The 21,818-nt window shown below is 41.8% G+C and overlaps 1 protein-coding gene across 1 annotated transcript in view; it reads right to left on the reverse strand.

Moving 5' to 3' along the window:
- Window positions 1-21,818, reverse strand: part of LOC139746798 (uncharacterized) — a 77,106-nt gene that overhangs the window by 36,921 nt on the left and 18,367 nt on the right. The gene's annotated exons all lie outside the window — the stretch shown is intronic.

Consider the following 21,818-nt stretch of genomic DNA (forward strand, 5'->3'; position numbering starts at 1 on the left):
TGTAATCATGGAAGCTAGTCCTTTAGATTTCTATTATGAATACTTTGATATATTGCAGTACTGATGCCCTCTGAGTAATGATGCCAGTTATGATATTATATTGTCCATTTAGGAAAAATTATCAAAGCATAAACTAAGCTATGAGAAGAACTAGGTATTATGTTGACCTGCTCATCACGTTTCTTTGAAGTTCCTGCGTGGTCGGTAGGGGTCACACTCAATGGATCAACGGGTGGGAAGTTTGTCTTAGGTCTGTACGCGTGAAGGTAGAAAGTGTGTCATCTGGGGCGTGGCTGAAAATATTTGTACGGCCCTTGTGAAGATCCATGAAACCGGCAATCCACTCCACCCAATAATTTCCCTAATTTCCTAGAAATTACACCCATATACAGTTCAATCAAACAGATCAAGCGGATAATTTGTTCCTTTATTACTCCTATGTATTTTCATCGATCACCCGAGGAATTTACTGATATTCTCCGTAGTACTTTACCAGATGGACTTCTGGGATCACTAAAAGTATAAAGTTTATTCGTTATTGAGATAGTACTCGACAATATCTATAATCGCTTATCAAACTAACACCCAAGATTCCTAAAACCATACTAGAAAGCCTACTGCGTGCTTGTATTATCAGGTAGAGGGAGTCGCAATGAGCTCTCTACTTGGCCCAACTTTAGCTGAACTCTATATGGGATATATAGAAAATCAGGTTCTGCTAGACAGCACCATACGTCCGACTACGTACTGTTTATATGATGATTAATGTTGAAATAATGAACGATGAGCACATAAAGGAATCACAGAAGGCTATGGAAGAAACATCTGTCCTGAGATTCATATCTATGAGTTAGTGTGGACAAGATCCCTAATCTTAAAGTAGACAATCGTGCTCATAACGGGGAATACCTACCAAGTGTTCACCGTAATGATCTACCAATTTGGGAAGATGTCTGAATGCTGGAAGTGAGTGCCCCGAGAGGTTTAATCAAGCGTTATTAGAGCCTATCTAATTAAGTATTCCTGACAAAAACTGTTATTCATAAGACTTTTTGCTCTAAGAAAGCACCATAATCAAGCAAATCTAAGTTGAAAAAAGATTCCGACAATATCATCGATAAAGAGACAAGTGCGTTCCTCCAAACATGACTACTTAAATACAGCCAACAACAGCCAGAGACCTGGAACTATTTATAATTTTATAAAAAAAAGAAAATGTCTCCTGCCTATCAAACTGATAAACACATCCCGAAAAAGGTAATTGATAAGAACATCCCTTATAGTTTCAGTATCAACATCAAATACGAGATCAAGAAAGCTTGTAACTACGTTATGAAAAAAACCTCACACAGATTAATTATCTAACTTTTTTTTTTTTTTTATACTTTGTCGCTGTCTCCCGCGTTTGCGAGGTAGCGCAAGGAAACAGACGAAAGAAATGGCCCAACCCCCCCCCCCCATACACATGTACATACACACATCCACACACGCAAATATACATACCTACACAGCTTTCCATGGTTTACCCCAGACGCTTCACATGTCTTGATTCAATCCACTGACAGCACGTCAACCCCTGTATACCACATCGCTCCAATTCACTCTATTCCTTGCCCTCCTTTCACCCTCCTGCATGTTCAGGCCCCGATCACACAAAATCTTTTTCACTCCATCTTTCCACCTCCAATTTGGTCTCCCTCTTCTCCTCGTTCCCTCCACCTCCGACACATATATCCTTACACATATAGCTTACAAGTACCCACACCCAGTTGAAGTTGGAAACATTAAATTAACATACGCTATACTTGACAATATATATATATATATATATATATATATATATATATATATATATATATATATATATATATGAAGTCTGTTGGGGATGAGAGAGCTTGGGAAGTGAGTCAGTTGTTGTTTGCTGATGATACAGCGCTGGTGGCGGATTCATGTGAGAAAGTGCAGAAGCTGGTGACGGAGTTTGGTAAAGTGTGTGGAAGAAGAAAGTTAAGAGTAAATGTGAATAAGAGCAAGGTTATTAGGTACAGTAGGGTTGAGGGTCAAGTCAATTGGGAGGTGAGTTTGAATGGAGAAAAACTGGAGGAAGTGAAGTGTTTTAGATATCTGGGAGTGGATCTGTCAGCGGATGGAACCATGGAAGCGGAAGTGGATCATAGGGTGGGGGAGGGGGCGAAAATTTTGGGAGCCTTGAAAAATGTGTGGAAGTCGAGAACATTATCCCGGAAAGCAAAAATGGGTATGTTTGAAGGAATAGTAGTTCCAACAATGTTGTATGGTTGCGAGGCGTGGGATATGGATAGAGTTGTGCGCAGGAGGATGGATGTGCTGGAAATGAGATGTTTGAGGACAATGTGTGGTGTGAGGTGGTTTGATCGAGTAAGTAACGTAAGGGTAAGAGAGATGTGTGGAAATAAAAAGAGCGTGGTTGAGAGAGCAGAAGAGGGTGTTTTGAAATGGTTTGGGCACATGGAGAGAATGAGTGAGGAAAGATTGACCAAGAGGATATATGTGTCGGAGGTGGAGGGAACGAGGAGAAGAGGGAGACCAAATTGGAGGTGGAAAGATGGAGTGAAAAGGATTTTGTGTGATCGGGGCCTGAACATGCAGGAGGGTGAAAGGAGGGCAAGGAATAGAGTGAATTGGAGCGATGTGGTATACAGGGGTTGACGTGCTGTCAGTGGATTGAATCAAGGCATGTGAAGCGTCTGGGGTAAACCATGGAAAGCTGTGTAGGTATGTATATTTGTGTGTGTGGACGTGTGTATGTACATGTGTATGGGGGGGGTTGGGCCATTTCTTTCGTCTGTTTCCTTGCGCTACCTCGCAAACGCGGGAGACAGCGACAAAAAAAAAAAAAAAAAAAAAAAAAAAAAAAATATATATATATATATATATATATATATATATATATATATATATATTTATATATACATATACATATATATATATATACATATATATATATATATATACATATATATATATATACATTATATATATATATATATATATATATATATATATATATATATATATATATATATATATATATATATATATATATATATATATATATATATACAGGGAAGGATCACAGTTTTCCGCGTGATCAATATATTCCCACGAGTCCACGGGGAAAATGAAACACGAAAAGTTCCCAAGTGCACTTTCGTGTAATAATGACACAAGAGAGCAAAATGATAGTCAGTTGATATACATCGAAGAGACGAAGCTAGGACGTCATTTGGTAAACATGTGATTGTCCAAAACATACAACGAGCGTTGTATGTTTTGGACAATCACATGCTCAAAATCTTTTTCATTCCATCCTTCCACCTCCAATTTGGTGTCCCGCTTCTCGTTTCCTCCACCTCTGACACATGTATTCTCTTTGTCAATCTTTCCTCACTCATTCTCTCCATGTGACCAAACCATTTTAATAAACCTTCTTCTGCTCTCTCAACCACACTATTTCTATTCCCACACATCTCTCTTATCCTTTCATTAGTTACTCGATCAAACCACCTCACACCACATATTGTCCTCAAACATTTCATTTCTAAAACATCCACCCTCCTCCGCACAACTCTATCTATAGCCCACGCCTCGCAACCATATAGCATTGCTGTAACCACTAGTCCTCCAAACATACACATTTTTGCCTTCCGAGATAACGTACTCTCCTTCTACACACTCCTCAACGCTTCAGGAGCCTTCGCCCCCTTCCCCACCCTGTGACTCACTTCCGTTTCCATCTGCTGCTAAATCCACATTCACATATCTAAAGCACTTCAAATCCTAAATACTGTTTCCATTCAAACTTACTTCCCAAATAGCTTGTCCCTCATCCTCACTGAACCTAATAACCTTGCTCTTACTCACATTCAGTCTTAGCTTTTTTCTTTTACACACACACACTTTCCCAAACTCAGTCACCAACTTCTGCAGTTTCTCATCCGAATTAGTCACCGAGCTGTATCATGAGCGAACAACAATTGACTCACTTCCCAAGCCCTCTCATCCAAAACACACTTCATAATCGCCCCTCCCTCCAAAACTTATGTATGCACCTCCTTAACCACCCCATCCATAAACAAATCGAATAACCATGGAGACATCAAGCACCGCTACTGCAAAATGACCTTCACTGGGATCCAATCACTTTCCTTTCTTCCTACTCGTACATATACTTTACATCCTTAGTAAAAACTTTTCACTGCTTCTATCAACTTACATCCCACACCAGATACTCTTAATACCTTCCACAAAGCATCTCTGTCAACTCTCTCATATGGGTTCTCCAGATCCATAGATGCTACATACAAATTCATCTGTTTTTCCAAGTATTTCTCAGATACATTCTTCAAAGCAAACACTTGATACACACATTCTATATCACTTCTGAAACCACACTGCTCTTCGCCAATCTGATGCTCTGGACATGCCTTTAACCTCTCAATCAATACCCACCCATATAATTTCCAAGGAATATTCAACAAACGTATACCTCTGTAATTCGAACACTCAGCATTATCCCCTTTGACATTGTACAATGGCACTATGCATGCATTCCGCCAATCCTCAGGCATTTCACCGTGAACCATATGTACATTGAATATCCTTACCAACTAGGCATCAACATATTCTTCCCTTTTTCGATATATTCCACTGCAATACCGTCCAAACCCGCCGCCTTACTGGCTCTCATCTTCCACAAAGCTTTCACTATATCTTCTCTGTTTACCAAACCATTGTCCCTAACCCTCTCACTACGCACACCACCACCACCAAAGCACCCTATATCTGCCACTCTATCATCAGACACATTCAACGAAACATAAAAAACACACTCCATTAACTTCTCACTTCACACTACATGTTATTACCTCCCCACTAGCCCCCTTCACCGATTCTCCCATTGGTTTGCTTGTCTTATGCACTTTATATAACTTCTTTCAAAAACATCTTTTATTATCCATAAAATTTAATGATACTCTCTCACCCCACCCCTCATTTGCCCTCTCTTTCGTCTCTTGCACCTTTCTCTTGAACTCTTCCCTCTTTCTTTTATACACCTCCGAGTCATTTGCACTACTTCTCTGCAAAAATCGTCTAAGCGCCTCTCTCTTCTCCTTCATTAATAGTCTTACTCCTTCATCTCACTACTCACTACCCTTTCTAATCTGCCCACCTCCCTTCATTCTCATGCAACAAGCATCTTTTGCGCAAGCCACCATTGCTCCTTTAAATACATCCCATTCCTTCCCCACTACCCTTATGTCATTTGCTCCAACATCTTTCCATTCTGCAATCAATATCTCATGGTACTTCCTCACAAGTCTCCTTTACAAACTCACTTACTCCCACAACTCTCCTCATCCCAACATTCTCTCTTCTTTTCTGAGAACATCTATAAATCTTCACCCTCGCCTCCAGAGTGTAATGATCAGACATCCCTCCAGTTGCCCCTCACAACACATTAACATTCAAAAGTCTCTATTTCACGCGCACATCAATTTACACGTAATCCCATAAAGATCTCTGATCATCTCTACTACTTACATACTTACACTTATACATATCTCTTTTTAAACCGGATATTCCCAATCAACAATTCTTCTTCAGCACAAAACTCTACAAGATCTTCACAATTTCCATGTACAACACTGAAGACCCCATGTACACAAATTATACCCTCAACTGCACATTACTCCTTTGCATTCAAATTATCCATCGCTATAATCCGGATTCATGCATCAAAGCTGCTAACACACCTACTCACCTGCTCCCAAAACACTTGCCTCTCATGATCTTCCTTCTCATGACCAGGTGCATAGGCACATATGATCAACGATCTCTCTCTATCCACTTTCAGTTCTGACCATATCAATCTAAAGTTTACGTTCTTGCACTCTGTCACATACCCCACAACTCCTGCTTTTAGAAATTGTGCTACTCCTTCCTTTGCTATACTCCTCTCGCCAACCCCTGACTTTACTCAAGTGACGTTCAAAACCTCTCTCCCCTTTTACCCTTGAGCTTCGTTTCATTCAGAAGCAGAAATCCAAGTTCCTTTTTTCTCAACTTGGTTACATCCACAAACATTTAGACACCCCAATCAGAGCCTTCAAGGAGGATGAGCACACGCTGCATGACTCCTTCTCCTGCTTCCCCAGACGCTTCTCATTCCCTGGTTTAATCCATTGACAGCACGTCGACCCCGGTATACCACGTCGTTCAAATTCACTCTATTCCTTGCACGCCTTTAACCCTCCTGCATGTTCAGGCCACGATCACTCAAAACCTTTTTCACTCCATCTTTGCACCTCCAATTTGGTCTCCCTGCTTCACCACGTTCCCTCTACCTCTGACACATATATCCTCTTGGTCAATCTTTCCTCACTCACTCTCTCCATGTGACCAAACCATTTCAAAACACCCTCTTCTGCTCTCTCAACCACACTCTTTTCATAACCACACATCTCTCTCACCCTTTCATTACTTACTCGATCAAACCACCTCACACCACATTTTGTCCTCAAACACCTCATTTCCAGCACATCCACCCTCCTCCGCACAACGCTATCTATAGCTGACGAGTCGCAACAATATAACATTGTTGGAACCACTATTCTTTCAAACATACCCATATTTCCTTTCCAAGATAACGTTCTAGACTTTCACACAATTTCAACCGCTCCCAAAACTTTCGCCACCTCCCCTACCCTATGATTCACTTCCACTTCCTTGGTTCCATCCGCTGCCAAATCCACTCCCAGATCTCTAAAACACTTGACTTCCTCCAGTTTTTCTCCATTGAAACTTTCCTCCCACTTGACTTGTCTCTCAACCATACTTTACTTAAGAACATTCTCATATTCACATTTACTCTCTGGTTTCTCTTTCACACACTTTACCAAACTTAGTCACCAGCTTCTGCTGTTTCTCATCCAGAATCTACCGTCAGCGCTGTATCATCAGCGAACAACAACTGACTCACTTTCCAAGCTCTCTCATCCACAACAGACTGCATACTTGCCCCTCTCTCCAAAAATCTTGCATTCACCTCCCTAACAACCCCATCTATAAACAAATTAAACAACCATGGGGACATCACGCAACCCTGCCGCAAACCAACATTCACTGACAACCAATTACTTTCCTCTCTTCCTGCACGTATATTTGCCTTGCGTCCTCGATAAGAACATTTCACTGCTTGTAAGAACGTAACTACCACACCATGTATTCTGTATACCTTCTACAGAGCATATCCATCAACTCTATCTTATGCCTTCTCCAGATCCATAAATGCTACATAAAAATTCATTTGCTTTCCTAAGTATTTCTCATATGCATTTTTCAAAACATACACCTGATCCACACATTCTCTATCACTTCTGAAACCACACTGCTCTTCCCCAGTCTGATGCTCTGTACATGCCTTCACCCTCTTAATCAATACCCTCCCAAATAATTTCCCAGGAATACTCAACAAACTTTTACCTCTGTAATTTGAGCACTAACTCTTATCCCCTTTGCCTTTGTACTATGGCACTATGCACGCATTCCGCCAGTCCTCAGGCACCTCACCATGAGTCACACATACATTGAATAACCTTACCGACCAGTCAGTAATACTATTACCACCTTTTTTGATAAATTCAACTGCAATACCATCCAAATCCGCTGACTTGCCGGCTTTCATCTTCTGCAAAGCTTTTACTACCTCTTTTCTGCTTACCAAATCATTCTCCCCAACCCTCTCACTTTGCACACCACCTCGACGAAAACACCCTATATCTGCCACTCTATCATCAAACACATTCAACAAAACTTCAAAATACTCACTCCATCTCCTTCTCACTTCACCACTACTTGTTATCGCCTCCCCATTAGCCCCCTTCACTGATGTTCCCATTTGTTCCCATGTTTTACGCACTTAGTTTACCTCCAAGACAGGCAAGAATGCAGTCTATAGGAGATGGGAGGGATTGGGAAATAGTCAGTTGTTGTACGTTGATGATACAGCGCTGGTGGCTGATTTGGGTGAGAAACTGCAGAAGCTGGAGACTGAGTTTAGTAAAGTGTGTGAAAAAGAAAGCTTAAAGCAAATGTGAATAGGAGCAAGGTTATTAGGTACAGTAGGGTTGACGGACAAGTCAACTGGGAGGTAAGTTTGAATGGAGAAAAACTGGAAGAAGTTTTGTGCTTTAGTTATCTGGGAGTGGATTTGGCAATGGATGGAACCATGGAAACGGAAGTGAGTCGCAGGGTGGGAAAGGGGTGAGAGTTCTGGGTGCGTTGAAACATGTGTGGAAGGTGATAACATTACCTCGGAAATCAAAAATGGGTATGTTTAAAGGAATAGTGGTTCCAACAATGTTATATGGTTGGGAGGCGTGGGCTATGGATAGAGTTGTGCGCAGGAGGGTGGATGTGCTGGGAATGAGATGTTTGAGGACAATATGTGGTGTGAAGTGGTTTGATCGAGTCAGAGGTGGAGGGAACGAGGAGAAGTGAGACACCAAATAGGAGGTGGAAGGATGGAGTGAAAAAGATGTTGAATGATCGGGGCCTGAACATGCAGGAGGGTGAAAGGCGTGCAAGCAATAGAGTGAAATAGAACAATGTGGTATACCAGGTTCGCCGTGCTGTCAATGGATTGGACCAGGGCATGTAAAGCGTCTGAGGTAAACCAGGGAAATTTTTTGGGGGGGCACTAAGGATACGGAAAGGGAGTTGTGGTTTCGGTGCATTATACTTGACAGGTAGAGACTTAGTGTGAACGAAGTTGGCCTTTGTTGTCTTTTCCTAGTGCTGTCTCGCGTGCGAGCCTGGGGAGGGGGTTGTCATTTCATGTGTGGCGGGGTGCCGAGGAAATGAATAAAGGCATCAAGTATGATTTGTGTACATGTTTATAGGTATGTATAGGTATGAGTATATGCGTGTGGACGTGTATATATATACACGAGTATTTGGTTGGGCTGGACCATACTTTCGTCTATTCCCTTGCGCTACCTCGCCAACGAAGGAGACAGCGACAAAGTATAATAGAATAAACAGATAAATGAATAAATAGATAATATATATATATATATATATATATATATATATATATATATATATATATATATATATATATATATATATATATATATATATATATATATATATCATCAGAGCATCAGATTGGGGAAGAGCAGTGCGGTTTCAGAAGTGGTAGAGGATGTGTGGATCAGGTGTTTGCTTTGAAGAATGTATGTGAGAAATACTTAGAAAAGCAAAGGAATTTGTATGTAGCATTTATGGATCTGGAGAAGGCATATGATAGAGTTGATAGAGATGCTCTGTGGAAGGTATTAAGAATATATGGTGTGGGAGGCAAGTTGTTAGAAGCAGTGAAAAGTTTTTATCGAGGATGTAAGGCATGTGTACGTGTAGGAAGAGAGGAAAGTGATTGGTTCTCAGTGAATGTAGGTTTGCGGCAGGGGTGTGTGATGTCTCCATGGTTGTTTAATTTGTTTATGGATGGGGTTGTTAGGGAGGTAAATGCAAGAGTCCTGGAAAGAGGGGCAAGTATGAAGTCTGTTGGGGATGAGAGAGCTTGGGAAGTGAGTCAGTTGTTGTTCGCTGATGATACAGCGCTGGTGGCTGATTCATGTGAGAAACTGCAGAAGCTGGTGACTGAGTTTGGTAAAGTGTGTGGAAGAAGAAAGTTACGAGTAAATGTGAATAAGAGCAAGGTTATTAGGTACAGTAGGGTTGAGGGTCAAGTCAATTGGGAGGTGAGTTTGAATGGAGAAAAACTGGAGGAAGTGAAGTGTTTTAGATATCTGGGAGTGGATCTGTCAGCGGATGGAACCATGGAAGCGGAAGTGGATCATAGGGTGGGGGAGGGGGCGAAAATTTTGGGAGCCTTGAAAAATGTGTGGAAGTCGAGAACATTATCTCGGAAAGCAAAAATGGGTATGTTTGAAGGAATAGTGGTTCCAACAATGTTGTATGGTTGCGAGGCGTGGGCTATGGATAGAGTTGTGCGCAGGAGGATGGACGTGCTGGAAATGAGATGTTTGAGGAAAATGTGTGGTGTGAGGTGGTTTGATCGAGTAAGTAACGTAAGGGTAAGAGAGATGTGTGGAAATAAAAAGAGCGTGGTTGAGAGAGCAGAAGAGGGTGTTTTGAAATGGTTTGGGCACATGGAGAGAATGAGTGAGGAAAGATTGACCAAGAGGATATATGTGTCGGAGGTGGAGGGAACGAGGAGAAGAGGGAGACCAAATTGGAGGTGGAAAGATGGAGTGAAAAAGATTTTGTGTGATCGGGGCCTGAACATGCAGGAGGGTGAAAGGAGGGCAAGGAATAGAGTGAATTGGAGCGATGTGGTATACAGGGGTTGACGTGCTGTCAGTGGATTGAATCAAGGCATGTGAAGCGTCTGGGGTAAACCATGGAAAGCTGTGTAGGTATGTATGTTTGCGTGTGTGGACGTGTGTATGTACATGTGTATGGGGGGGGGGGTTGGGCCATTTCTTTTGTCTGTTTCCTTGCGCTACCTCGCAAACGCGGGAGACAGCGACAAAGTATATAAAAAAAAAAAATATATATATATATGTATATATATATATATATATATATATATATATATATATATATATATATATATATATACTTAACTTTATCGCTGTCTCCCGCGGTCGCAAGGTAGCGCAAGGAAACAGACGAAAGAATGGCCCAAAACCAACATATACATGTACATACATACACGTCCACACACGCAAAAATACACACCTATACATCTCAAGGTATAGATATATATAGACACACAGACATATACATATATACACATGTACATAATTCATAGTCTGCCTTTATTCATTCCCATCGCCACCGTGCCACACATGAAATAACAACCCCCCTCCCCCTGCATGTGCGCGAGGTTGGAAAAGACAACAAAGGCCACATCCGTTCGCACTCATTCTCTAGCTGTCATATATAATGCATGGAAACCACAGCTCCCTTTCCACATCTAGGCCGAACAAACGTTTCCATGGTTTACCCTAGATGTTTTACATGCCCTGGTTTAATCAATTGACAGCATGTCGACCCTGGTATAACACATCGTTCCAATTCACTCTATTCCTTGCACGCCTTTCATCCTCCTGCAAGCTCAGACCCCGATCACTCATAATATTTTTCACTCCATCTTTCCACCTCTAATTTGGTCTCCCTCTTCTCGTCGTTCCCTCCTCCTCAGACACATGTATTCTCATCCCTCCATGTGACCAAACCATTCCAAAACACACTCTTCTACTCTCTCAACCTAACTCTATCTATTACCACACATCTCTCTTACCCTTTCATCACTTACTCGACCAAACCACCTGACACCACATATTGTTCTGAAACATCTCACTTCCAGCATATCCACCCTCATCCGCACAACTCTATCTACAGCCCAAGCCTAGCAACCATATAACATTGTCGAAACCACTATTCCTTCAAACATACCCAATTCTGCTTTCCAAGATAACGTTCTCGACTTCCATACATTTTTCAACGCTCCCAGAACTTTCACCCCCTCCCCCACCCTATGATTCACTTATGCCTCCATGGTTCCATCCGCTGCCAAATTCACTCCAAGATCTCTAAAACACTTCACTTCCTCCAGTTTTTCTCCTTCAAACTTACCTTTCAATTGACTTGTCCCTTAACCCTACTGTACCTAATAGCTTTGCTCCTATTCACATTTACTCACAGCTTTCTCCTTTCACACACTTTACCAAACTCAATCACCAGCCTTCTGCAGTTTCTCACCCGAATCAGCCACCAGTGCTGTATCATCAGCGAACAACAAATGACTCGCTTCCCAAGCTCTCTCATCCACAACAGACTGCATACTTGCCCTTCTTTCCAATACTTTTCCTTTCACATACCAAACAACCCTATCCATAAACAAATTAAACAACCATGGAGACATCGCGCATACCTGCCAAAAACCAACATTCACTGAGAACCAATCACTTTTCTCTCTTTCTACTCGTATACATGCCTTACATCCTCGATAAAAACTTTTCACTGCTTCTAACAACTTGCCTCCCACACCATATATTCTTGATACCTTCCACAGAGCATATCTGTCAACTCTATCATATGCCTTCTCCAGATCCATAAATGCTACACACAAATCCATTTGCTTTTCTAAGTATTTCTCACATACATTCTTCAAAGTAAACACCTGATCCACACATCTTCTACCACTTCAGAAACCACACTGCTCTTCCCCAATCTGATGCTCTGTACATTCCTTCACCCATAGAATATGGCTGTAACATCAGCGAACAACAAATGACTCGCTTCCCAAACTCTCTCATCCACAACAGACTGCATACTTGCCCTTCTTTCCAATACTCTTCCATTCACGTACCAAACAACCCTATCTATAAACAAATTAAACAACCATGGAGACATCGCGCATACCTGCCAAAAACCAACATTCACTGAGAACCAATCACTTTTCTCTCTTCTTACTCGTATACATGCCTTACATCCTCGATAAAACTTTTCACTGCTTCTAACAACTTGCCTCCCACACCATATATTCTTGATACCTTCCACAGAGCATATCTGTCAACTTTATCATATGCCTTCTCCAGATCGATAAATGCTACGTACAAATCCATTTGCTTTTCTAAGTATTTCTCACATACATTCTTCAAAGTAAACACCTGATCCACATATCTTCTACCACTTCAGAAACCACACTGCTCTTCCCCAATCTGATGCTCTGTACATTCCTTCACCCTCTCAGTCAATACCCTTCCATATACTTTCCCAGGAATACTCAACAAACTCATACCTCTGTAATTTGAGCACGCACCTTCATCCCCTTTGCCTATGTACAATGGCACTATGCAAGTATTCCGCCAATCCTCAGACACCTCTAATGAGTCGTACATGCATAACCTTACCAACCATCTAACCATACAGTCACACCTTTTTTTTAAGAAATTGCACTGCAATACCATCGAAACCCACTGCCTTGCCTGCTTTCATCTTCCTCAAAGCTTTTACTACATCTTCTCTGTTTACCAAATCATTTTCCCTAACCCTCTCACTTTGCACACCACCTCGACCAAAACACCCTATATCTGCCACTTTATCATCAAACACGTTCAACAAACATTCAAAATACTCACTCCATCTCCTTTTCACATCACCACTACATGTTATCACCTCCCCATAAGCCCCCTTCACTGATGTTCCCATTTGTTCTCTTGTCTTACGCACTTTATTTACCTCATTCTAAAGAATCTTTTTATTTTCCCTAAAATTTAATGATACTCTCTGACCCCAACTCTCATTTGCCCTTTTTTTCACGTCTTCCACTCATCTCTTGACCTCCTACCTCTTTCTTTCATACGTCTCCCAGCCATTTGCATTATTTCCCTGCAAAAATCGTCCAAATGCCCCTCTCTTCTGTTTCACTAATAATCTTATTTCCTCACCCCACCACTCACTACCCTTTCTAATCTGCCTACCTCCCACACGTCTCATGCATGAAGCATCTTTTGCGCAAGCCATCACTGCTTCCCTAAATACATCCCATTCCTCCCCCACTCCCCTTACGTCCTTTGCTCTCACCTTTTTCCGTTCTGTACTTAGTCTCTCCTGTTACTTCCTCACACAAGTCTCCTTCCCAAGCTCACTTACTCTCACCCCTCCCGTCACCCCAACATTCTCTTTTCCTTTGTGAAAACCTCTACAAAGCCTCATTTTTGCCTCCACGATATAATGATCACAAATCCCTCCAGTTGCACCTCTCAGCACATTAACATCCAAAAGTGTCTCTTTCTCGCGCCTGTCAATTAACATGTAATCCAATAACGCTCTTTGGCTATCTCTTCTACTTACATGCATATACTTATATGTGTATATATATATATATATATATATATATATATATATATATATATATATATATATATATATATATATATCTTTTAAAACCAGGTATTCCCTATCACCAGTCCTTTTTCAGGACATAAATCTACAAGCTCTTCACTATTTCCTTTTACAACACTGAACACCCCATGTATACCAATATTTTCCTGAACTGGCACATTACTCACCCTTGCATTGAAATCACCTATCACTATAACCCGGTCTCGTGCATCAAAGCCACTAACACACTCATTCAGCTGCTCCCAAAACACTTGCTCCTCATGATCTTTCTTCTCATGCTCAGGTGCATATGCACCAATAATCACCCATCTCTCTACATCCACTTTCAGTTTTACCCATATCAATCTATTGTTTACTTTCTTACACTCTATCACACACTCCCACCACTCCTGTTTCAGGAAAAGTGCTACTCCTTCTCTTGCTCTTGTCCTCTCATCTGATTGTGTGTAAAACATGTCGCTCAGCAGTGTTGTAATATATATCTAACCTCTATAGTATCCTCGGCTCATAGTTGTTTTTTGCTGTTGGGAATATATCTTGCAATTAGAAATATACATTATTAATAGGGGCACTATATGCGGGAGGGAGATCTTTTGTTAGCAACCCCACAGTGTTGATCTGTGCCCCTTGTCAACAGGGAGGGGCCGATTGCCACTTATCCCCCCCCCCTTTCAAATCCCTCCAGCCGGGGAAATGAGGCCACATATTGATACTCCTGTAATCTCATTTAGCTAGTAAGGACCAAAATATCATGTTGTAAGAATAAAGTAAGTAATAAGTACGTAAGATAACCCGTGACATGTATTATACGTATAGATATGGGTTAATTAGATAAATCAAATTGTACGGGACATGTTATTAAAGCAGTTTCCACGTAGTATTACGCCAGGGGATAAAGTTTACTATTTCCGTTGCTCAATTACGAACATACGGTGATACTGTCTCCAGTAACGTCACTAAGAAAATGCATTGAGTGTCGAAAAGTGGCATAGTCAATTGAAAAAGTGACAGTGACATAGTGAAGTGATTAACAAAGGGAACTGAAATAATCGTCTTGGCAACCCAACGTGATTTTAAGTCACGCAGTAAACAGACGAGGCGGAGTTGTGGTTCAGTTCAGTACCCTATCTTCTTGGAGACAGTTACCTAGCTCTGGAAGGGAAGTTCACTACCATTTCTCCTTGGAGACAGTTTTCCGACGGTGTGTGTGTGTGTGTGTGTGTGTGTGTGTGTGTGTGTGGGGGGGGGGGGGGGGGGGGGGGGCGTTCAAGTTAAGTGCCCAACCTCGTTGGAGACAGATAGCCCAGCCCGGAGGGCTATGTCAGTATCCACTTAGAAACCCCGGTGATCTAGCATCTCGATATGTTACATAATGTGTCTTTATACAGTGTGCATAGCCCCTTTGTGAGGGTAAGGAGCCAGTAAAATTTGTACAAGAGACACTGATAAATTTGATTCCAACAGGGCAGCGTATATGAGGCGAGAAAAGCAGCTTGTGTGTCCCGTGCAGCATGTGTAAATGTTGAGGACATGATTCTGGTGTGATTGACCCAACGCTGTTATAGGAAACGCGACCAAGGACTGACCTGACGTGGAGGACAAGGGTCCATTGCTTGGCCAAAAACACTCACGTCCATAGACCTGGCTGCAGTTCAGCTACTAAAAATCCAGCCCATGTTTTACTCACTCAAGTAAACTTTCAGTACCAGAGAACAAGGAGTCCCTTGCAATTGAGAATTAGGGTGTTTATTTGCTATCAGCATTGATCTTAGAATCCATGCTACATCATTTCCGATACTGTGAGTAGCGTTAGATATTTGATATTAAGTAGAAGTCCACGGACTCTTGAATAATGATTATGTTAGTAGTGTTGCAACCAGTTGGATATATAGATTCCAGTTACTGGATGCTTACACACATTCAATTGTCAGGTTAGGTGTACCCATATCATTGTATTTAGGTATTAAATGTAAGAACGTTATTGGTTTTCCTTTAGCCCACAGGAAAGTGACTAATACAACTGTGCTTGGCAGTCCACTATCCTAGTTGAGTAATTAATGGCTGAATAAAGAGGTTTTACTTAAACAATGATTATGGGCCCCCACGGTAATCTCATTTGAACATCAACTATCAAATGATAATCTCTAGTAAGTACAACTAACTTTAGTAGCGCAACGACATTATTCTAGTGTTCTCGTGTATTTATATCCTCATTATCCTCGAAGGCTCAGATGGGGTGTCTATATGTATGTGGATGTAACCAAGATGAGAAAAAGGGAGAGATAGGTAGTATGTTTGAGGAAAGGAACTTGGAAGTTTTGGCTCCGAGTGAAATGAAGCTCAAGGATAAAGGGGAAGAGTGGTTTAGGAATGTTTTGGGAGTAAAGTCAGAGGTTGGTGAGGGGACAAGAATAAGGGGAGAAGTAGCACTAATCCTGAAACAGGAGTGGTGGGAGTATGTGATAGAGTGTAAGAAATTAACTCTAGATTGATATGGGTAAAGCTGAAAGTGGATGGAGAGAGAAAGGTGATTATCAGTGCATATGCACCAGGGCATGAGAAGAAAGATGAGATGCAAGTGTTTTGGAAGCAGATGAGTGAGTGTGTTAGTAGTTTTGATGCACGAGACCGGGTTATAGTGATGGGTGATATGAATGCAAGGGTGAGTAATGTGGCAGTTGAGGGAATAATTGGTATACATGAGGTGCTCAGTATTGTAAAAGGAAATGGTGAAGAGCTTGTAGATTTGTGAGCTGAAAAAGGACTGGTGATTGGGAATACATGGTTTAAAAAGAAAAATATACATAAGTATACGTATATAGGTGGAAAAGATGGCCAGAGAGCGTTATTGGATTATATGTTAATTGATAGGGGCATGAAAGAGACCTTTTTGGATGTTAATGAGCTGAGATGTGCAACTGGAGGGATGTCTGATCTCTATCTTGTGAAGGCAAGGCGAAGGTGAAGTTTAGTAGAGGTTTTCAGAAAAGAAAAGAGAATGTTGGGATGAAGAGAGTGGTGTGAGTAAGTGAGCTTGGGAAGGAGACTTGTGTGAGGAAGTACCAGGAGGGACAGAGTGCAGATTAGAAAAAGGTGAGAGCAAAGGACGTAAGGGGAGTGGGGGAGGAATGGGATGTATTAATGGAAGAAGGGATGGCTTGCGCAAAAGATACTAGTGGCATGAGAGGCGTGGGAAGCAGGCAGATTAGAAAGGATACTGGGTGGTGGGATGAAGAAGTAAGAATATTAGTGAAAGAGAAGAGAGGGGCATTTGGACGAGTGTTGCAGGGAAATAGTGTAAATGGCTGGATATGTATAAAAGGGAGAGGCAGGAGGTCAAAAGAAAGGTGCAAGAGGTGAAAAAGCGGGCAAATGAGAGTTGGGTGAGAGAGTATCATTAAATCTTAGGGAAAGTAGAAAGTTTTTTAGAAGGAGGTAAATAAAATGCGTAAGACAAGAGAACAAATGGGAACTTTGGTAAAGGGGATAACGAGTAATGGTGATGTGAGAAGATGGAATGAGTATTTTGAAGGTTTGTTGAATGTGTTACATGATAGATTGGCAGATATAGGGCGTTTTGTTCGAGGTGGTGTGCGAAGTGAGAGGGTTAGGGAGAATGATTTGGTAAACGAGAAGAGGTAGTAATAGCTTTGCAGAAGATGAAAGCTGGCAAGGTAGTGGGTTTGCATGGTATTACACAGAAATTTATTAGAGAGGGGGATGACTGTGTTGTTGAATGGTTGGTAAGGGATATTAAATGTGTATGACTCATGGTGAGGTGCCTGAGGATTGGCGGAATGCATGCATAGTACCATTGTACAAAGGCAAAGGGGATGAAGGTGAGGGCTCAAATTACAGAGGTATAAATTTGTTAAGTATACAAGGGGAATTATGTGGGAGGGTATTGACCGAGAGGGGGAAAGCATGTACAGAGCATCAGATTGGGAAAGAGCGGTGTGGTTTCAGAAGTGGTAGAGGATATGTGGATTAGTTGCTTCCTTTGAAGAATGTTTGTGAGAAATACTTAGAAAGCAAATGGATTTGTATGAAGCATTTATGGATCTACAGAAGGCATATGATAGAGTTGATAGAGATGCTCTGTGGAAGGTATTAAGAATATATGGTGTAGGAGGCAAGTTGTTAGAAGCAATGAAAACTTTTATCGAGGATGTAAGGCATATGTAAGAGTAGGAAGGAAGTAAAATGATTGGTTCTCAGTGACTGTCGGTTTGCGGCAGGGATGCGTGATGTCTTCATGGTTTTTTTATTTGATTATGGATAGGGTTGTTAGGGAATTGAATGGAAGAGGTTTGGAGAGAGGGGCAAGTATGCAGTCTGTTGTGGATGAGAGAGCTTTGGAAGTGGGTCGGTTGTTGTTCGCTGATTATGTATCGCTGGTGGGTGATTCGGGTGAGAAACTACAGAAGCTGGTGACTGAGTTTGGTAAAGTGTGTGAAAGAAGAAAGCTGAGAGCAAAAGTGAACAAGACCAAAACTATTAGGTACAGTAGGGTTGAGGGACAAGTCAACTGGGAGGTGAGTTTGAGTGGAGAAAAACTGGAGGAAGTGAAGTGTTTCAGACATCTGAGAGTGGATTTGGCAGCGGATAGAACCATGGAAGCGGAAGTGAGTCACAGGGTGGGAGAGGGGGCGAAGGTTCCGAGAGCGTTGAAAAATGTATGGAAAGCGAGAACAATATCACGGAAAGCAAAAATGGATATGTTTAAAGGAATAGTGTCTCCAAAAATGTTATATAGTTGCGAGGTGTGGGCTATAGATAGAGTTGTGCGGAGGAGGATGAATGTGTTGGAAATGAGATGTTTGAGGAAAATATGTGGTGTGAGGTGGTTTAATCGAGTTAGTAATTAAAATGTGTGGTAATGAAAAGAGTGTGGTTGAGCGAGCAGGACAGGGTGTTCTGAAATGCTTTAGTCACATGGAGAGAATGAGTGAGGAAAGATTGACCTAGAGGATATATGTGTCAGAGGTGAAGGGAGCGAGGAGTAGTGGGAGACCGAATTGGGGGTGGAAAGATTGGGTGAAAAAGATTTTGAGCGATCGGAGACTGAACATGCAGGAGGGTAAAAAGCGTGCAAGGAACAGGGTGAATTGGAACGATGTAGTACACCTGGGTCGACGTGCTGTCAATGGATTGAACCAGGGCGTGTGAAGTGTTTGGAGTAAACCATAGATAGTTTTGTAGGGTCTGGATGTGGAAAGAGCTGTGGTTTCGGTGCATTATACATGACAGCTAGAGACTGAGTGTGAACGAATGTGGCCCTTGTTGTCTTTTCTTAGCGCTACATCGCGCGCATGTGGGGGAGAGGGCTTTGTCATTTCATGTGTGGTGGGGTAGCGACAAGAATGAATGAAGGCAGCACGTATGAAATATGTACATGTGTGTATATGTATACGTCTGACTATGTATATATGTGTATACGTTGAAACGTAGAGGTATGTATATGTGCGTATGTGGACTTGTATGTATATACATGTGTATGTGGGTGGGTTGGGCCATTTTCCTACGAAAATATATGGGAAGGTATTGATTGAGAGGATGAAAGCATGTACAGAGCATCAGATTGGGGAAGAGTAGTGAGGTTTCAGAAATGGTAGAGGATGTGTGGATCAGGTGTTTGCTTTGAAGAATGTATGTAAGAAATACTTAGAAAAGCAAATAAATTTGTATGTAGCATTTGCGGATCTGTAGAAGGCATATGATAGAGTTGATAGAGATGCTCTGTGGAAGGTATTAAGAATATATGGCGTGAGAGGCAAGTTGGTAGGAGTGAAAAGTTTTTATCAAGGATGTGAGGCATGTGTACGAGTACGAAGAAAGGAAAGCGATTAGCTCTCAGTGAATGTTGGTTTGCTGCAGGGGTGCGTGATGTCTCAATCGTTGTTTGATTTGTTTATGAATGGGGTTGTTATGTAGGTGAATGCAAGAGTTATAGAGAGAGGAGCAAGTGAGTTAGTTCTTGTTCGCTGATGATATAGCGCTAGAGGCTGATTCGGGTGAGAAACTGCAGAAGCTGATGACTGAATTTGGTAAAGTGTGTGAAAGAAGAAAGATGAGAGTAAATTAGGTACAGGTCATTAGGTACAATAGGGTTGAGGGACAAGTCAATTGGGAGGCAGGTTTGAATCGAGAAAAACTGGAGGAAGTGAGATGTTTTCGATATCTGGGAGTGGATTTGGCAGCGAATGGAACCATGGAAACGGAGGTAAGTTCTGGGAGCGTTGAAAATTGTGTGGAAGGCGAGAACATTATCTTGGAAAGCAAAAATGGGTATGTTTGAAGGAATAGTAGTTGCAACGATTTTTAATGGTTGCGAGGCGCGGGCTATAGATAGAGTTATACGGAGGAGGGTGGATGCGTTGGAAATGAGATGTTTGAGGAAAATATGTGGTGTGAGGTGGTTTGATCGAGTTATTAATGAAAGGGTAAGAGAGATGTGTGGTAATAAAAAGAATGTGGTTAAGAGAGCAGAAGAGGGTGTTTTGAAATGGTTTGGTCACATGGAGAGAATGAGTGAGGAAAGATTGACCAAGAGGATATATGTGTCAGAGGTGGAGGGAACCAGGAGAAGTGGGAGACCAGATTCGAGGTGGAATGATGGAGTGAAAAAGATTTTGAGTGATCGGGGCCTGAACATACAGGGGGGTGAAAGGCGTGCAAGGAATAGAGTGAGTTGGAATGTCGTTGTATATCGGGGTCGACGTGCTGTCAATGGATTGAACCAGGGCATGTGTATATGTTTCTTACATTTTTCATATGTATATATATGTATGTGTGTGTGTGTGTATATGTGCGTATGTATGTGTATGTGTGTGTATGTGTATATGTATATATATATATGTATATTATCCCTGGGGATAGGGGTGAAAGAATACTTCCCACGTATTCCTCGCGTGTCGTAGAAAGCGACTAGAGGGGACGGGAGCGGGGGGCCAGAAATCCTCCCCTCCTTGTATTAACTTTCTAAAATGGGAAACAGAAGAAGGAGTCACGCGGGGAGTGCTCATCCTCCTCGAAGGCTCAGAGTGGGGTGCCTAAATGTGTGTGGATGTAACCAAGATGTGAAAAAAGGAGAGATAGGTAGTATGTTTGAGGAAATGAACCTGGATGTTTTGGCTCTGAGTGAAACGAAGCTCAAGGGTAAAGGGGAAGAGTGGTTCGGGAATGTCTGGGGAGTAAAGTCAGGGGTTAGTGAGAGGACAAGAGCAAGGGAAGGAGTAGCAATACTCCTGAAACAGGAGTTGTGGGAGTATGTGATAGAGTGTAAGAAAGTAAATTCTCGATTAATACGGGTAAAACTGAAAGTTGATGGAGAGAGGTGGGTGATTATTGGTGCATATGCACCTGGGCATGAGAAGAAAGATCAAGAGAGGCAAGTGTTTTGGGAGCAGCTGAATGAGTGTGTTAGTGGTTTTGATGCACGAGACCGGGTTATAGTGATGGGTGATTTGAATGCAAAGGTGAGTAATGTGGCAGTTGAGGGAATAATTGGTATACATGGGGTGTTCAGTGTTGTAAATGGAAATGGTGAAGAGCTTGTAGATTTATGTGCGGAAAAAGGACTGATGATTGGGAATACCTGGTTTAAAAAGCGAGATATACATAAGTATACTTATGTAAGTAGGAGAGATGGCCAGAGAGCGTTATTGGATTACGTGTTAATAGACAGGCGTGCGAAAGAGAGACTTTTGGATGTTAATGTGCTGAGAGGTGCAACTGGAGGGATGTCTGATCATTATCTTGTGGAGGCTAAGGTGAAGATCTGTATGGGTTTTCAGAAAAGAAGAGTGAATGTTGGGGTGAAGAGGGTGGTGAGA

This window comes from Panulirus ornatus, chromosome 5 (genome assembly GCF_036320965.1).
Source record: "Panulirus ornatus isolate Po-2019 chromosome 5, ASM3632096v1, whole genome shotgun sequence".
Lineage (NCBI taxonomy): Eukaryota > Metazoa > Arthropoda > Malacostraca > Decapoda > Palinuridae > Panulirus > Panulirus ornatus.